Raw genomic sequence first — 8,261 nt, forward strand, 5'->3', positions numbered from 1 at the left:
AAGCTTACACACAATATATATATGTGGTTAGGGGGGGAAAGGGGGGGCACAGCTATTTCTAATTTTTTTTTTTCTTTTCCTTTTCTTTTAATTTCTAAAATTTTCCCTTTTCTTGACTTATCAAAATAAAGATGACTTGTTTAGCCATCTTCAAATTTTTTTTTTTTTTCTACAATTTCGTCCACCCTTGCCCTTCTCATGAAATTACTATTTTACCCTCGACTTTTCAATATTACCATTTTGTCCCTAGCCTTCCGCATTATTTCCACGGCCCATTTTGCGAATTTCTCTTCTTGCCCTTAGCCTTTCTCAATATTTCCGTCCAATAATATTCATAAACAGTATTCATAACCAACTTATGCACTAAAATAATTTTGAAGATGGTCTTGCCCTTAACTTCCCGCAATTGTCCTAAAATATTCCGACGTACAAAATGCGGGATGTAACACTTTATGTCCTATTTTATCCAGAGACATAGACACTGACGTATTAGTATTCTAGATTGTATTATTTCTCTCTTTTTTTAGATGCTCTTGTGTTATTCAGACCAGACCCTGGGGGTGTTGTTATTATTCCGCACTATTCTACTACTTATACATATAATATAGTGAGTTATTCATTAGTGGGTTGAGGGTTCGCTCAAGAGGTGGGAAGGTAAGTGCCCACATAACCTAGGCAAAATAGGTCGTGACGGTAATCGGCTAAACATAGGCCTTTACAGCTTATAATGAATAAAGATGAGATCTTTTACTGGGTAATCATGCTTCATCTCAAAGATCTCATGCATTATATATATTTAAGGATACATATGTGGAGTCTGTGATCCGAGGATTTTTTTGAGCGGTGGTATATGGACCTCGCGAGTCCCCTATGGGTCACGATTCGTTCAAGTTCGAACGTGTGTATACCGGGTGATGGAAAGGCCTTGCATTGTATGGCATTACACGCATTTGCACTTTATATCATATCATTCTTCCTATCTTCTTTGTTGTATAGTGGTTTGAACAAGTTGATTGTGGTTTGGATTGCCTTTTTCGGCTTTGGATGATTGACGGATGAAGGACTTAGGTGCTTATTTGATTTATTGATGAACCAAGGACTTAGTTGCTTATTTGGTTACCTGATGTACTTATGGATTAGAAGCTTCACATAGGCTTGAACTAAGATTCTCACAGTTTGACATATTATTATTAATGTGAACTAATGGCAGTTAAGTGTGGAAGTAGTAATCATAGGCCATCCCTCGACTCCGTTTTCGTTAGGGCCGGGCCGAAGATCGTCGAGTACACGTTGTTCCCCGTACTCACGCTACACCGTCGTACTTTTTTCGTGCATTCTATTTCTTACTTATCAAATCCTCGTATTCATCATGCCCTTCGTGCTTCCATTCACTTGTACGCTAAGGGAAAATTTCCGAGGTGTAACATTTGCCTACTAGCAATAAGGTCCTGTTGGATGAATATTCAGAATGTATGATTAAGAGGGATGGTGACAAAGAGGTAAGAGCACGGGAACCCGAACTAATAGACTACAGGGAGTCAATGCAGTATATGTCTAAGAGCAATCGGTATAAAAGGGATAGCCGAGAGGATACTGAAGAGATAAACGCAAGAGTGTGCCATATACGAGCAAGGTAATTACCCAATAACAAGGGAACAAGGAACAAAAAAAAAAGAGAGAATACGGTAGGACGATGTATAGTTATGGCATGATAAGTCAAGACTACAATAATGGGGATAAAAATCAGAACGAGAGCGAGGTACTAGTCGAATTCCGATCAAGTGTTTGAGGGCAAAGAAGTGAAAGAAGTCGATTACAGGCAATAAAGGAGTTAAGGAAGAATGAGAAGAGACCGACCTATGTTTTGAGGCCGGATTAAGCAACTGATAATCGAAGATGTTACACCCCGTAATTTCGGTACGTCGAGATTCGCTGGGCATCAGCTATTCAAGTACAAAAAAATCGTTATTGTCAAGAAGATGCAAGATCATAGGTACTTGTGTTACGATTACGAGAGTCCGGGTTCGCGTAGCAGGCCATAAGAAGATTCGGGGAGACCAGTGGACTAAGGGATTAGACTTCCGAGCCTTTGGAGGAAAGTTGGGCAAGGTTTGGTGCGGAAAATTTGGTCTGACGGTTATTAGCAGCTCTAAGTTGACAGAAATCATACGCAAATAATCGACGTCGATACGTAGAGTTCCAGAATGGCGATTGGGTCTTCCTAAAAGTGCCACCCATGAAGGGTGTCAGGAGATCTACAGAAGGGAAAGCTGAGCCCGAGATACATTGGGCCTTATCAGATCGTCCGTAAGGTGGGCAAGGTCGCCTACGAATTAGACCTACCATTTGACTTGGGAGCAGCCTATAGCTATATTGGATCATCAGGTAAGAAGGTTGCGTACTAAAGACTTAGCTTCCGTTAAGATATCAGTGGTAACAAAGACATTGTGAGGATACGATCTTCGGGAAGCCGAAGAAGAGAGGAACAAGTATTCCTACCTAAACTCCTTAATTGGTTATGTTGATTGATTGATGAACTCGTGTGTGATAGCTATAAGAAACTCCCCCAAAATGCTTATAAGACCCCGAGATTAGTTTAACATTCGAGGATGAATGTTCTAAAGCGGGGGGAGGATGTTATATCCCGTATTTCAGACATCGGGGACATTCCGAGCTAGTTGTGATAAGTTAAGGACAAGACTATTCCGGGATACGAGGTTGAGACTTTTGACCTTCGATTTTGTTTTAAGGCACAAGTTGCTTATGATTTTATTGGTATGGAATATTAAGGAAAATTGGGTTAAAAGTTAATTTTGGAAAGTTGACAATTCATGAAAAAAAAGGCCATGTGGCCGTGTGAAGTAGTGTGGGCCATGGGCCACATGGATGCATAATATATGTATATGAAAGGTGATTAATTGATCATATTCATCATCTTCACCTTAGAAACTTGGAGAAAAAAAAAAGAAGGGGCCATTCGGCCATAGCCAAGCCGAGCAAGAGCAAGGAAAAATTGATCAAAAAAAATATTTTCTTCAAGCACTTCAACTCCTTAGAAGGTGTATAACAACATGGAGGGGTCGTTGGAGTAGCAAGAACAAGTGTTAGTTCAAGGTGCAAACCATAGCCAAGTTGAAGAACTAAGTGGAAAAGGTAAGGTTCAATCTCCTTTTACATGTGTTATGGATGATTTGCGTATGTTGTAGTGTGTGGAAATGGATGAAATTCATGAAATTTTGGATGTTAAAGTTGTAGCCGTGAGTGGGCTGTTTTGGTGTAGAAGGAATGAACTAATTTTATGTAGTATTTTGGTTGTTGTTGTTGTGGATTCTATGATGTGTTACGAAGTATGATGTGTTACGAAGTATGATGTGTTCCGAAGTATGATGTGTTCTGGAGTATGATATGTTACGGAGTTATGCAATATTCCGAAGTATGATGTGTTATGGCGCCAAAGACGGGGTGGCGACCATGTTCCGTCCGCCGAGTCCCATAATGGGCCGGATATGATACATGACATTGATATGCATGATTTGTGTTTCAAGAGTAAGCATTTTGGCATTCTGATTATTATACTTGTTTTCTGTACCTCTTATGTATGATTTGTATTTCACATGCAAGTACTTTGGTATTCTGGCTATTATGCTCACCTTCTGTACTCCTTACTTCGGTTACGACCCCGTTTTCTGTATTTCATGCTTTACATACTCAGTACATATTTCGTACTGACCCCCTTTTTTCAGGGGCTGCGTTTCATGCCCGCCCAGTACGTACGATCGTTTTGGTGATCCGCCAGTTTAGGACATCCATTCTGCTTTCTTGAAGCGCTCCCTTGTCCGAAGCCCATATTTTGGTACAGATCCCTTTGTTGTATATATGTACGATTATTCAGGGGTACGGCGGGGCTCTGTCCCGTCATATGGTTTTATGATTACTCCTAGAGGTCTGTAGACATGTGAGTGGGTTGTGAATAGTTACTGTTCGACTATATCTGTGTGATTTATGTTTTGGGCGGTCCCAAGTTAAGGTTATAATTGTGTGAGCTGAATTGGAAGATAATGTGATCTTGATATGGTTTCTTGAATTTATGAGAATGAAGTTGTAAACGCATGTATTGTTGACATAATTTATGAATGTGGAAGAAAGAAAGGTGTTGGTAATGTTCTTGTTGAATTGGAATAGTTTCGGGTGGAGTAGTACATTGTTTGAAGTATTTTGAATATTTTGCGCATTGTTTAAAGTGCTCTTGAATCTTGTGTGAATGGTTTGGATTGGTATTTGAATATGCGATCGTTGATATTAGTTCGAATATATGAAGTTGAATTGAATATAAATGAATGTCGTCGAATTATATAGAGAGGAGTTATTAATGTTAAGATGAGTTTGGAATTGCTTATTGATGTTGCTAGTGTGTTGTTGGTATGGTTGTTGATGAATTTGGCCGAGTCGAACTCTCGGGGTTGATGAATTTATAGGGGAAATGCTGCCCAAATTTCTGTAGAAAAGTAATGGCTTGGAATTGGATTCTTCGATGTTTATGACTAATATTTGATATCCATTGACGTTGTGTAGACCCTGGAGAGTCGAGACTTGAGTTGGATTAGCTTAGGAAGCGATCGAGGTATGTAAGCTTAACCCTTCTTTCTTTGGCATGTCTTAGTGAAAAGTAAGTTATGACACGTACCCCGAGGTAATTCTACTCTTGCTATCCGAGCATGTTTATGATCCATATTTGTTTCCTGATATTCATATTCTTAATGTAGTCAAATTATGGTCTTTATGTTTTTCGCATGAATGGATTTCAAAGATTGCATAAAAGTTTGTTTTCAAAAAGAGTTTGTTTCCTAAACGATTCCGAAACTACGAACGTCCATAACTTTCACCGAAAGGCTCGGATCGCTTCGATATGTTCGCATGAGGTTCCATGATAGGTAAGACCCGTAACTTTTACGAGCGGGCTCGGATTGACTTGATATGCGCTTGCGATCCCCTAAATGTATTTTAATGCAGTTTTAATGACGGAATATTTAGAACGGATTTGATACGATCTCTTTTTTTGAAAAGAACCTAACATGATTATTGTTTTAGCTCGAGCGTCGACTACTTGCTTATCCATTGAGTCTGTTATGATGATTTATGTGCATATGGTTTCTCACTACTCTGCTCGTGCGAAGCTCAATATGTCTTTCACTGAGACCCGGCCAGACACGCATTCGTGCAACTCCTTGCATTATTCACCGAGTCCCTCACTAGAGGGCCGGGACACGCTATATATATATGTATATGATGATGTGATGATGTGGGGTTGGCGGCCAGGATGGCATACCGAGTCCCTTGCTAGCGGGGCGGGGACACGCTGTCCACCGAGTCCCTCACTAGAGGGCGACACGCTATATATATATATATATATATATATATATATATATATATATATATATATATATATGTACATGCATGCATACATGATGATGACATGATTATACTTACCGAGTCCCTCATTAGAGAGCCGGGACACGCTATATGTACATGCTTATGATGATTTGATACACCGAGTCCCTCGTTAGAGGGCCGGGACACGCTATATGTATACATGATGATTACATGATTTTGATATGCATGATAAATCTTTTCGAAGGCAAGTTTTATGATTTTACGTACTCTTTACTTCGCATGATCCCGCTATCGTATTTCATGCTTTACATACTCGCACATATTCCATACCGACCCCTTTCTTCGGGGGATGCGTTTCATGCCGCGCGTATACACCCGATGAGTGGAAGATATTAGCGAAGATGTTCCGGCGGGATTGGCGAGCTCCATTTTCTCCGAGTGCCGCCGAGTTAGAGCTTTATGATATGGTTTCATGTTCCATGTTAGAGACTTTGCGCGATGCTGTCGTGGGTATAAGATGTCGATTATGGAAGCGGCTATGTACGCCGATGTGTTGTTACGCTTTTATTATAAGTCTATATGTTTCTATATGTTACAGACTTTCTTTGATTCGAGAAAGGTAAAAAGCATATTATTCTTCGAAAAAAAATTTCGTTATGCATTTGTGTTATGATTTGAGAGCCAGCGTGATTATGAGTATTATGTGAGTCAGCGGGTTCGCTCGGCCCTAAATAAGGGTCGGGTGCCCATCACGCCCTAACAGAAATTAGGATGTGACAGAAACCCTAAGAGGTCGCGTAGGACGAGGCGGATTAGACCGGTAAAGAGAAAGAAGGTGCATCACAGCTCTAGAATTAGGGTGAGTTTGAGTAGCGTTTGGGAATATTTTGTGAACGAGATGCTAGTAACTATGTATATATAGAGGTGTGCATGTGATACCCCGTACATGGCTATATCAGCGGATATGTGGATTCCGGCAACCAACGTTGCGGTATATGGAAGGCATTAATCGGACAGGGTAACGAAGTTCAAGTGAGAAACAATATATAGATGGCACAATTGTTATAAGGCAAGCTGATGCTGTTTCACTACGGGTTAAGTTTGGAAAATTCTAATACAATGATATTCGGAAAAGAAAGAAAGTGAGTAGATGAACGGCAAGGGGATCAGAATGTCGGAATAAAAGTGCCGCCTAATTGAGATTGGAAAATGCGGACATAAAAAAAGGTATGATCGGGTAATAGTATAAGTACACCCCTTAAGGGGGGAAGCGAGTGTGAGATGCAAGTGCAAGATGGAGACAATCAACACTACAATATATTTGATACGGGTGCTCGGGCTACAGGTAAGATTTTTTGTCGAGACAAGTTAGTAAGATCCAAAAGCCAGCAAAAGTGATAGAAGCTAGGATGGTAATTGAGATAGTGCTGAGAATGAATTATGGAGATCTTAAATGATATGACATTGGAGAGTGGAGGCTTAAAGGAGAATACGACAAGAGAACGATAACGAGTAACTTACGGAGACATTGTGAAAGATAATACTGCTATGCTAGATTAGAGGCTAGGGCGCGGGCAATAGAGTTGTTCGCTAATGATACTGCGACCTATAAGTAGCAAAGAAGAAAGATAGAAGACCTCCTATAGTAGGAAGTGAGCACATCAAAGGGGTGAATGAAGGAAGGGAAAAAAGTATGTTAGGATAGGCTACCAGCGAATGTTAGGACGGAAGGAATATGTGGAGCAGAGTGAACCAGGAAAAGGAAAGGCTGTAACTAAGATGGAAATACTTCATACAAGTCGTATAAGAGTGATTATGTTACCCATGAACATTTATATGCTAGGGATGAGACCAAGCGAATGTCTAATGAGAAAAGTTTGGATTCAGTAATAACAATACGGTGATAATATTCTGGGTGCATTCAGGAAAGATGTAAAGATGGTTAAGCTAAGCCACCGAGATAGAATTGGTACTGAGGACAAATAGGACATGGCTATGGTTGGACCACGCATTTATCCCGATGCCGCTGTAAGGTAAGAGAGGCGAAGACAAAGTAACACATAAGGATTAGTGAAGCCACGCTAAGGTATTTCTTGGGCTAATTTGAGCACCTTCGCATATTCGTGTAAGGATTGCCACATAATGTGTGACCGGAAAGTTAAGAGCAAGATCTGAGCAAAGGAACAATAGAAGAGTTTGAGTTAAAGATAAAGAGATGACACGAGATAATGTGCTTAGAATGTTACAAGTGGAGTAAAAGAGGGATTATAAGGCGACTTAAGCGAGATGATCAGACCTAGCTGGTTACTAAAAGCTGGTGAAGTTATATGTCGAATTCTTTCAGAATTATACCAGCTGATGATAGTTAGAGCAGGGGACGGCTATTAACAGCTCAGAGTCGATAGAAGTCATATGCAGATAATCGACGTCGACACTTAGGGTTCCAGATTGGCGAGTGAGTATTCTTGAAGATATCACCCATGAAAAGTGTAATAAGATTCGACAAGATGGAAAAGCTTAGCCCGAGATATATTGGACCTTATTACATTGTTCGTAAGGTAACGGAAGAGCTATCGTACGAGGAGAACCCTGTAATTATTGTTACATCCCGTATTTTGTACCCTCGGGTAAGTCAAGGCGAGTGAGACAAGTTGCGTATGGAAAATTGTAAAGTTGAAATATTAAGAAAGGCCGGGGGTAAAAAGGTAAAATTCGCAAAACGACTCATGGAAATACGGAGAAAGGCTGGGGGCAAATTTGGAACCAAGGGAAATGTTTTCTACAAAATAGGAGGAATCTCCTAGAATTTTCAAGAAAGAGGCTAACTGGCCATGGGCCCCACTTGCAAAACATGGCCAAATGAATTCAAG

This window comes from Lycium ferocissimum, chromosome 12 (assembly GCF_029784015.1).
Source record: "Lycium ferocissimum isolate CSIRO_LF1 chromosome 12, AGI_CSIRO_Lferr_CH_V1, whole genome shotgun sequence".
In the NCBI taxonomy this organism is placed as follows: Eukaryota; Viridiplantae; Streptophyta; class Magnoliopsida; order Solanales; family Solanaceae; genus Lycium; species Lycium ferocissimum.